An 11,973-nucleotide genomic window follows, 5' to 3' on the forward strand; every position below is an offset into this window, starting at 1 on the left:
AGACTCAAACAACACATCCCTTAATAGTACACAAATGTTCCTCTTCAAAGTAAACCCTTTTCAGCTACTTTACCTTTTCATGTTCGTTTTGAAAGCGGGGCCCTTTGAGATGGCCACCATCTCGATGATATCTGGTTATGAGTGTGAGGTTACAAGCCTTATAATTCTTTTATATGAAAATAATTTTAACTACTAACTTCAATTGTAAATGTCATGTTACCATGACAGTTGTAATTGTCATGATCCCAGCAAGCACTTTGGTGCGCTGAAATGTATCAATTATAAAGAAAAAGGTTTGAGATTTGTCTTGGAAAAAAGGAACATATTACAAGGATTATTAAGAAAAAATAGTATGAAAGAAAACAAAGGCCATCACTATTATTATGTGAATTAATAATCTTAGCTCTCTGATTGGCTGAGATCCAATATGATAGAAAAAATACAACAAGAACTTTAAGTTCACCTGCACGTGACTTTCCAGGTGAAAATATGAATTTTTAGCTGCAATAATGTAGCTCTCTTCAATATTTTTCATCTGATGTAAAAAAAAAAAAAAATCGGAGAGGGCTGCGTTGTTGCAACTCATGAATTTTGTCTACATTGGACTAAAAAATAAATTGAGAACTTCCTAATGGATAAAATTAGATCTGAAAAGTTATTTCACCCGTAGAGGGAAGGGGGGCACTTTTTCCTGAACGATGTCTACTATCGGTTAAGTATACATGTAAAATGTTCGTGGAAAGGCTTTTTGATCTTCCTTTTTGATACAGTATAATATTGTCACCGGCGACATTTATGTATCTTCCATAACTCCACATATTGTCGTCTGTCGGTATATCTTATTGCAGGCATACAACAAAATTTGAGTACCCTGAAGGCACATATTAAGATAATGCTAATGATGAGGAAAGTTAAGAAGGCTTGGTTGCAGACAGGTTGTACATACATGAAATATCTCTTTAATTTAAAATATCTGAAATATCTATCGAAATTAATTGCATCCTACTATTAATTTAACTTTTAAAAAGTACATTGATATCCAATGCTTTTGAAGATTTAACCAATATCACATACATGTAGCTTCTATGGAAGCAGGTTTTAATCAAAAGGGTCATGGGCCACAAGGGTTACCTGAAAAACTTTTGGTCTGCTGTTCTACATTAAGATCCCCCCCCCCCCTACACTGTACATGTATTCGGATGTAAATTTCTGATCGCCTTTTGTGACCCAACCCTATATACAGCGGACGTGATTTGATAAAAAATGAATATTTCTAGTCTCTACCATTGGATTTTTCCACTTTAGTACGGTTCCTTAATTATGGCTTTGCAGTTCTTTTAAAATCTACACCAAGTAAGGAAGCTTCCATACAAGTTTCAGCTTTTTTTGGTCTTGTGGTTATTGAAAAGATTTTAATGACTCTACCATATCTTTGGCTTTTCTTGATTATTTTCCACTAAGAGTGATTACAAAAAGTCACTTGAGCTTCCAGCTCAGGTGAGCTAAAATGTGCCCCCCCCCCCCCCGACCACCATCCATAATTACATTGGCACATGTATAAGAATAGCAAAAGATATTATCAAGATACATATTACTACTGAACTCTAAAACTCTATATAATGACAACTGACAAAAGAGAATATTGAATTCTGAAATCTTTGTAAATCATAGTCGTGTACACCGATCCTTGACAAAAAATTTTTACCACAGAATTTTCTCCCTTCATTATTGCATATTGGTATTCTACTGTCTGTCTGTCTCCGTCCGTGCGTGTTTGTATGAGTGTGTTTGTCAATCTCTTCACGGCCCTAGTAAATATTCGCTATGATTACACAATTGAATAATTCATATCTCCTATTGGCTGAGATTCAACAAAGTAGAAAAAACACTTCGTTATATTCACATGCATTTGATTTTCCAGGTGAATATAAGGATTTATGTTCTCTACATTGGTCTAAAAATAGATCGGGAAATTGATACCAATAGTTTTGGAAAGCTATTTCACTTGCTAACGACTTCCACTCAGGTGAACATAACATTAGGGAATATATAATTTGGAGTGGGGATGGTTTTGGGGTGGAAGGGGACCCCCCCCCCCCCAACACTTTTCCCTGAACGTAAATTTTTACTTTTAATTCAATTTGAATAAAAACGTTCATTGAAAGGCTGGTCCCTCACTAATGGTTCTTAATACCCCACTGTTGCAACCACTATTGAAATAACGAAATTATTTCAATAGTCAACGTTATTTCAATAGTGGTTGCAACACCCCACCCCTAACCCCACCAAACATCAAACAAAATTTGAAGTAAAGAGAATTCTCTTTTCGTTGGGCTAATCAACGATTTTCCCCTGATAATGCCCCCATTGCCCCCCCCCCTCCCCCGCCGAAATCGATGCTATCAAAGAGCCTGAGATTATTTCTTTATTATCATAGCAACTAAAGTTGATTTCAAAAAATCCAATTTAATACGACTGGTAACGTTTATTTAACACTGATTCTCTCATTGCAATTGGCTTGTAACAAGTAAGATGGCATGAACTGCTTAATGATTTTATATCATTTCATCATTGAATTATATATCAAAACAATTATTGCTGTTTTGAGATCAATGAGATGATTTAGCCACCTTCGATGTACAATATTCATCTCGCCCTTCGGGTTCAGTGAATATTGTATTCCTCAGGTGGCTAAATCATCGTATTGAACTCAAAACAGCAGTAATAATTGTATGAAATAATTTATCGGCGACAAAATTTGCAAATGTTCACAGTACATATTGTCGCCGACGACAGCATGTGCCGATGCTTAACTGTACATTTATTTTATCGTCCATTATGCAGAAGGAAAGTAAGGAATTGTCATCGGCGACAATATGTATACCGATGGACGACAATATGTGTAATGGGGGTAGGTACATATTGCCACCGACGACAATACGAACAGAACGACAATATGTACCGTCACATCCCTTCACACGAAATAAAATTTGGAATTTAGAAATTTTTTTTACCCCCACCCTCTCCCCCCAGGTTTCAAAATCGATGCAATGTGCCTGATATTTTTTTCAAATTGTATTAAAAATACAGAGTCAGAAATTCCAAATTAATACAACTATATAGTTATTTTTATTTTATCTTCAGCAAATGTAAACAAGAAAGGTTGCATGTTAGCTTAACAAGTTTGTATTATTCAATCATTGAATCAAATAATAAAACAATTATACAGTTAAACTAATAGGTATCTCGAACATTGATATCTCTAATACCATGGATATGTCCAGGTAAGATGGAAGTCCTCAATTCTTTTTTTATGCATTTTAACCCTAATATCTCGAATCCTCCGATGTCTCGAGGTTTTTTCTTGGTCCCATGGAGGTCGAGATAGCAAAGTTTGACTGTAATGTTGTTTTTCCAGGTCAGTACGATGATTTATACACACAAACAACAAGTTATTATATCCCCGCTCCGAATGAGAAGAAGGGGTATACTGTTTTACCCTTGTGTGTCTGTATATCTGTCTCTTTGTCTGTCTGTCGGTAACAAATTTTCGTCGCAGTTTTCTTACCAATTACTCATCGCATATACTTAAAATTTTAGCACACACTTTCTTTAGGCATGTCATATGTTGGGATTCATTTTTGTACGAATTCTTGTTTATTCGTGCGTCTGTCTGTATCAAATTTCCGTCGCAGTTTTCTCAACAATTACTCTTTGCAGTTCACATGAGAGCGTATATTCACATCAGATTACTAGTGAGTATTGCCTCACAGACTTCTTGTTTAATATGTGTGCAAAGTTAGAAAATTAAATACCCCTTCACAGTGTACAGTAACAAAATTTAAGATCCTACCAGCTAGGGTTTTGCACGCAGGCACGTTATATATTTACATCTATATGAAAAATGTAAGCCAAGTGGGTCAATCGTTCTCACTGAAGAATGCAAATGTAATTTTCTAGAACTATACTGACTGCCTAACTTATCGTAATATTCAGGATAAAGATCGACTAATTTTTTTTTTTATAAAATCAAAAGCCAAACAATCATGGACAAAAGAGTGATATCACTGGCATCGAAAGCGGGGGTAAATGAAAAGATACACATAGGGAATGGGCCCCTTGTTTCTTGAACTTGTTTGTTAATAGCTTGCCTCGTTTTAGATATTGTTCATACGTACAGCTAGCATACTCTTGCGTATCGAATCAAATAAGAAACATAAATTCCATATGCAGGTGATAAGGGTATCATTGCTACATAAGTAAAAGAAGTTGACGATTGAAAGTTGAAGTCATTACATTATCATAAAGCGTTGTTGTTAGGTAACTCTAGAGACGCGCCAGGTCTGATCTGCAAAGTAGTAAAAATTGTTTAAATGGCAAGTAGTACAGGTACTTTCAGTGGCGCAAGGAGAATGAAAAAGAATTGAGGCTCTGAAAATTGAAGATGAAAATGTTGCGGTCATTTGCAAGAGATATTAATATTTTTTTTTTGCACTACATTATATCAAATTGTACAACTTACTATCTCGTGAAAAGTACTCTTCCCCCCCCCCCCCCCCTCACTTTTTTCTGAGTATAGTATTTTACTATAGTAAAATTTCCACTGGCAATTTCCAGAATTTGGACAGTAAATTACCTTTTTTTGTTTTGCTTGTCTGATTTTTTGGGAAGTTGCCCCCCCCCCCCCCCCTTTTGAAACCGTTGCTACTGGCCTGTATATAGTTAACACCTCTTATTGTATCCTTAACGCGACTTGCAAGGTATTTTTTTATTTGGTGTACCTTTTTTTGCTCTGAAAGTGTACTAAACCAACCAGAGGACGTGTATATGGTATTGAGAGTTGACTAGTATACATGTTTAAATACTGCACGTAGTTAAATATATCACGTTGAAAATTTTCACACCAAGAAAACGATTGTCAACCTAGGCGTAGCCGAGGTTGAAAATGGTTTTCAAGGGGGTGACAATTTGTAATATAGATAATAAAATGGGAATAAACAGGTGGATAAAGGGTGAAGATTCGAGCTAACAACCTCCGTCAATTGAACCTTCTTGTTTATTGTGCGAATATTTGTTACCTCTCCCCATAAAAATATAGGATTGTATATCCCCTTATGTTTGGGCTTTCTAAGGGTCTGCGTACTGAAGATTTTTTTTAAGCTGATGCTAAAAGATATTAACTGTTTCAGGGAGTATGGGGTAAACTGCGAAAATTCGAGATATAGTGTATGCGTCCCAAACACTGAAATATATAGGAATTTGAACGTTGCTGGTTGTTGAATGATCTAAAAACAAAGTATGAAAAATTCTCTTCTTAATTACTAATAATTTAGAAAGTATACGATTTGCAGGGCATTTCCACCATGAATTCCATATTATACAGATACACATTACTGATGTGCCATCAAATAAAATGATTGCACAGATTCAAGTTAAAAATAATCTTAAGAAAATCATGCTGTACGAACAAGATATTATTGTGACATATTTCTGCCACTACTTGTCAGATGTTTATGTCAACTTGTCGAATAATTATTGTCGACTTGTCAGATAATAATCATCAGGACAAGGAACTCGGTATTTTGTTATTAAAGTATGTTAAAGCCACTAACTGATATTTATTTGTCATCAAAATGTGTCAAGATATGTCAACATAATATTCTGACAAGTTGACATAATTATCTGACAAGTCGACTTGTTAGATGTTACATGTATGTCCACTTGTCAGATACTGATGTCGACTTGTAATATATTATGTTGACTTGTTAAAAAATTATGTCAACTTGTCACAAAATCATGTTGACTTTTCGTAGAATTTTGGCATAACTTTTTTATTCAACATCATATCATATCATATCGAAATTCGGTACACATACTTTAGCAATAGCTTCATATAATTTGAATTAAAAAATTGAAATATATCTTGATATTTATCAAAATTATCAAAGATTTAAAACAGGAAAAATGGGGTCACGGAGCAGGGTCAAAATTGAGTTATAAACTAATCATATACTTTATGATGTGTATAGTCATACCTCTAATAAATGGTGCTTAAACGAACTAAAATCTAATTGATTAAATTTAGTATTGGTGCATTTCTTCATATGCTAAAATGTTATGTAATATATTACTTCGTTTAAAAGATATCAATATCTAAAGACAGACTTCATTAGAAAAATCAAAAAACGATGACATCGAAGGACGTAACGGAGCAGCGAGTAGAGAAAAAAAATGCTTTTCATTCAGGAAACTTTTTAAACAAACTCTGAAAATGCTGGACCGGAGAACCAGGAAGTATATATAAATGACCCGTGCAGTTGTATATACAATATGCATGGAAAAGAGTTTTTGGGTGGTAGAGATCTTGAATCTGACGTAAACGGTTTGCGAAGAAACAGATTATAGTTAAAAATTTTGAAACGTGATGTGCACTTGCTACAACGCACTTGAAAAATTATGCACTTGAAAAAAAATTCAAAGTGCGTTAAATTTTGAACCAAGTTCACGCACTTGAAAAAAATTCTTTTCAAAGTGCTTTAATATCGACCATATTAACACACTTTGAAAAAAATGTGCATGGCTTGCAGGCCCGTAGCAACGGTTTCAAAAGTGGGCGGGGGAGGGGGGCAATTCCCCCCCCCCCCAAAAAAAAAATCAGACGAGCAAAAAAAAAAAAAAAAAAAAACTAGATGAGATCTCGTTGCGAGCAACGAGTAGATCTTCCGTCCGATTTTTCGATAAGATGAGATATTATTTTGACTTTGATCTTTGTTATAAGATAAAAATATATAGACTTCCTCAATTAGATTTCATTTTTCTAATTAATATAACATTATCAAAGAGCTATAGATGACATGCTTTTGGCCCCTCTGAGCCCCTAGCTTGAGGAGTCAGTCCCTTTTTCTTGATATCAAATGAAAGGTCTTGTGATTTTGAAAACGTTTTGTTCAAGAAATATTCAGAGATTTCCTTTCGTTGTGGAGATATGCTGAATAGAAATATTTAGAGGCCACCCCTCCAAGTCCTTAACAGGACCGTTTGACAAAAACTGAAAGGATGCATATTGCTTAGAACATTATTCTGACCATCTTTTGTTCAGTATTGCTCATCAAAATATTCTCCCTTTTCGAGTTATAAAAAGCATTCTGACTCCTTGTGACCCCTTATTACGTAACATATGATCAGAATCTTATCATATATTGTTGTAAATCGTTAAGATAAGCATATTTGCTTCAGTAATGTATAACAAATTATTGATCGTTAAAGAGTTATAGATGAAAGACTTTTGGCCCCTCTGAGCCCCTTTTTGAAGGGTCAACCCCATTTTCTTGACATCAAATGAAAGGTCTTGTGATTTTGAAGACTTCTTGTTCAACAACTATTCAGAGATTTCTTTTCGTTGTGGAGATATGCTGAATGGAAATATTTAGGGGCCACCCCTCCAAGATCTTAATGGGGCCGTTTGACAAAAATTGAAAGGGTGCATTTTGTTTAGAACATTATTCTGACCATCTTTAGTTCAGGTTTGCTTTTCAAAATATTCCCCCTTTTCGACATTCTGGCTCCTTGTGACCCCTTATTACGTAACATATGATCAGAATCTTATCATATATTGTTGTAAATCGTTAAGATAAGCATATTTGCTTCAGTAATGTATAACAAATTATTGATCGTTAAAGAGTTATAGATGAAAGACTTTGGCCCATCTGAGCCCCATAATTTGAAGGGTAAGCCCCTTTTTCTTGACATCAAATGAAAGGTCTTGTGATTTTGAAGACTTTTTGTTCAACAACTATTCAGAGATTTCTTTTCGTTGTGGAGATATGCTGAATTGAAACATTTAGGGGCCACCCCTCCAAGTCTTAATGGGGCCGACTGACAAAAATTGAAAGAGTGCATATTGTCTAGAACATTATTCTGACGATCCTTTGTTCAGCAAAGCTTTTCAAAATATTCCCCCTTTTCAAGATATAAAGCGTCAAAGATTTAGCGTTCTGGCCCCTTGTGACCCCTTATTACGTAACATATGATCAGAATCTTATCATATATTGTTGTAAATCGTTAAGATAAGCATCTTTGCTTTGGTAATGTATTACAAATTATTGATCGTTAAAGATTTAAAGTTGAAAGACTTTTGGTCTCTCTCAGCCCCTAATTTAAGGTTCAGCCCCTCTTTCTTGATATCGAATGAAAGGACGTTTCATTCTGCACAACTTTTCTTCTGTGTGTTTTAACAAATTCTTAAAATGTATGAAGATATGAAAGAAAAGGTGTAAAATTTTGTGAGATGTTTATGAGACATTTTTTGAGCCCTACCGAGCTTCGGCGCCTTTTGCACTAGAGGGATTTGGACACCTGCCTGCAAATCTACAAACCTTCCCGTACCTTCACTGAAAATCTTGACTCAATATCTTAAGTCGTTTCGGAGGAGTTTCCAGGACAGGCCGACCTTCTGAAAATCAGAAAATCCTTAATATCTCGAGATAAAAAGTGACGTCATCAACAAAAAAAATTTCCAATAAGGTTTAGATCAATACCTATCAGATCTGAAAGTTTCATGAAAATCGGCCAAGACGTTACCGAGAACTCGCGTGCACAAAATCGGTAAGAATAATAATAATACGGAAAAAGAAACCAAACGAAAACCATAAGGTCTTCCGTTGGAGACGGAAGACCTTAATTAAACTTACCAAATGTGTGTGGAGGGGGGGGGGGACTTCCCAAAATTATCTGACAAGTAAAAAAAGCTAATTTACTGTCCAAATCCTGGAAATTGCCAGTGCTCGACCTTACAACATCAAAAGGGGGGAGCAGCATCTAAATGAAATTTTACTACAGCAAAATACTATTCTCAGAAAAAAAGTTGGGGTGGGGGTGGGGGGTGAACATTCTCAGTACACTCTATGTAATTAGCTCTTTTATTTCGTTTGCAGTTGAATTGTAAAAGAAAGAAAATGTGTCGCATGATTTTACATCATAATTCAACTTAGTAAAACGATTCAGTCTGTGTTTTTTTTCTCTCAATACTTTTATAATACTCCAGTAAACAAAGATATTATATATAAATTTTTTGCATTTCAAAATAATCGAGTCTATTTAAAATTAGATGCTAGATCCGCTCGCATACTCGCTACACTAACTACATTGTACGTAAATTTTAATCAGATTGAAATTAATACTTTTTTATCTGAAATATTATGTATAGAAAAACAAAGTTAACAAATCATCTAATTTCGGCCTGAAACGTCAGGACAACGTGATTCAAATGTATATATATCATATGACTGTCCGCCAACAATAAATCATAAAATCTTAGAATTTCGCATATTCGAAGTCGACTTTTTATAATTAATAATGTATAAACGATGCATGAACTTTTCACAAATATAAAAGTTGAGAATTTTAGTCTATTTAGACTATGATTTTTACAGTAAAATTTAGAAGTACATAATGCAAGCAATATTGTTAATAATGAACACAGAGAGAAATCTAAATTTTAACTGTTTACATATTTTTAAAATTAAAGTCAGTCGGATGGGATGATAACTGGTGTCCCAGGTCAAGGATTACAACCTCCTGGCACGCAAAGGGTCGTTTCTCTGGATTTCTAAAAGAAAAAGAAGAAGAGTAGGCTCACTTCGGGCTGCCAGAGAAACCAAATATTTTTAAAAACCGGTCATATAAACCTAAATTTCGGCCGAAATATGGATAAAATATGCCTACTTGGCATTAAGCAATAATCTATCAATCAGTCGATCAATCAACCATCCTTATACTGTTATTACGATATTTAATTAATTTATTCAGTCTACAATATGGAACCAAGAACTTTGATGAAAAGGCGAATATTTTTTGGGGGGGAGGGGGGGGGGCAAAGTATAATATATGGTACAGAGTGGGTAATTTTTTGCCTAGCTATTTGTCCAATTACGAGTAAGAGAGGGTATACATGAAATCGCTATTTGAAGGTGAATGTGAATGTAGAAACTGTTTTAGAAAAAAATCCTGATAAAAAGAACATGTAAATGAGCTTCTGAGGCTATATATGCTTTATCGAAAGTGAACGCGACATAAAATTTGTTAAATTTGGAAAATAACAACCCCAAGACTTTATGGATTAACCGCTAAGAAAAGAAAGCAGGGTCATCTATTTTGTGAATGAATTCAGCAAAACGTACTTCAACCAGATTGCCACTGCTCTGTGAATACGCGATGAAATTCTGTACGTTAAGCTTACCTAGGAATAAATGTGTTTCCTGACTTATGCAAGACCTAGCTGCTCTAACCTCCGCAAAGATATAAATTAAAACTAACACAGCGTCTGACAAACCAAGCAAGAACGTGAATTTTAAAAAGAATCTTAAGACCAGAATGAGAGATGATTTCCAAAATGCAATCATATCCCATGGAAATATCTGTAGTTTTGATGTGAACTCTAGCGAGATTGTTTGGTATTCATTCATTACAGTTTTTGCAGTATACACATGTATATGAAATCATCCCAATTCTCTACAGCAAGTCGGACCGCGGTTTTTCTTACAACCCGAAAGGTCCATATATTTGGAATAGCCTATATATATGATTAAAACTTCCCTGGGACATACTTATAAAAAAGCAGTTTTCTTGTATCACGGTGAAAGGAGATGGGTGAACATAGCGTGCAGAAAGCCTATAGCTTCAGATATATAAAAATCATTTCAATTTGTGAATTTAGTATTTAGAGTAAAGTATCTCATTATTGAAATTTCTGAATTTATAATAAACAAAACTTTTCTGAGGAGAATTTTCTCGGCAAAATTTATTCTTTTATTTAGAAAAATAATGTGGTATGCGTGGGGTTCGAACCCTAGCAATAAAAATCCTGAGTATCATTTTCTTTCGATACTAGCACGCTAACCACTAGACTACCCAAGTCCTGATGAATAGTGGCATTTAAATCATGTTTGTGATATGACCCTTGACTTTATGGACTTCAAGTATTTCTCGAAAAGATGCGAATGCTATGTCATAAAAGTATATTTTTAAGGTATAGTGGGTCTTTGCTCCATGTTTTTGGAAACCAAAAAATGTATATTTTTATGCAAACTTTGAGGATTAACTTTCAAAAAAATGGAGCGAAGACCCACTCATTTGCCCTCTTTAGTGTGTGTATAATATTTCATAAGCAAATAATTTCAATCTTTGTGAGATTTTTGAAAATTGTAGAGATTTTACATAAAGTATATTTCAATGTTAGATGAAATATCAAGGAAATTTTTTTACATAATTAAAAATTAATTTTTCACCTTCATGTTTGTCACAATATAGGCTTTTCGCTCGTCATGTTCACCCATCTTCTTTACGATACAAAATTAAGAGGCATTAAATTTAAAATTGCCTCTGATATCCATGTTTTTAAAACGCTTGTCTTAAGAATAAATGACCCAGATTTATTTAAATTTTTTATATTGATAAAACTGTATGGATATGATTTTTATATTTTTGCAAAATTTTCCTTTTAAAAATTCCTAGTTACTTTATATAGAAACCGCAAAGACGGGACTGTATGAAACACCACACATGTACATGTATGTCATGTGATGTGGTACAAAATGTCACATCGTATCAAACCCCACAATCGTACAACCAGAAAATACAATCCTTTCTCATTTCTGGAGAAAGAGAGACCTAGATGCAGACTCGCGTCCATGGCAATGAACTCAACCAAACGAGCAATTTGTAAGAAATAGATAAAAGACCTAGAGAGCATTATTTTTTTTTTTTCATAAACAAAAACAAAACAAAAAAAAGCTCCCCAGAAAGGGATATGTGCTGCTTCATTTTCGTTGTTGTATAGTGAAAATTCTCTATTGTGAGGCTATATATAGTGAGTGCTTTATCATAGTTTATGCATTCTGGGTTTTTGTTTGTTTGCCGTTTTGTTTTTTTCTTTATTATTTTAATTTACGGTTTAGATACTTTTGAGTTCGTACG

The sequence above is a fragment of the Saccostrea echinata genome, unplaced genomic scaffold, assembly GCF_033153115.1.
Source record: "Saccostrea echinata isolate AGI-Se365-2 ecotype Australia unplaced genomic scaffold, CSIRO_AGI_Sech_v1 ptg000038l, whole genome shotgun sequence".
NCBI classification, from domain to species: Eukaryota; Metazoa; Mollusca; class Bivalvia; order Ostreida; family Ostreidae; genus Saccostrea; species Saccostrea echinata.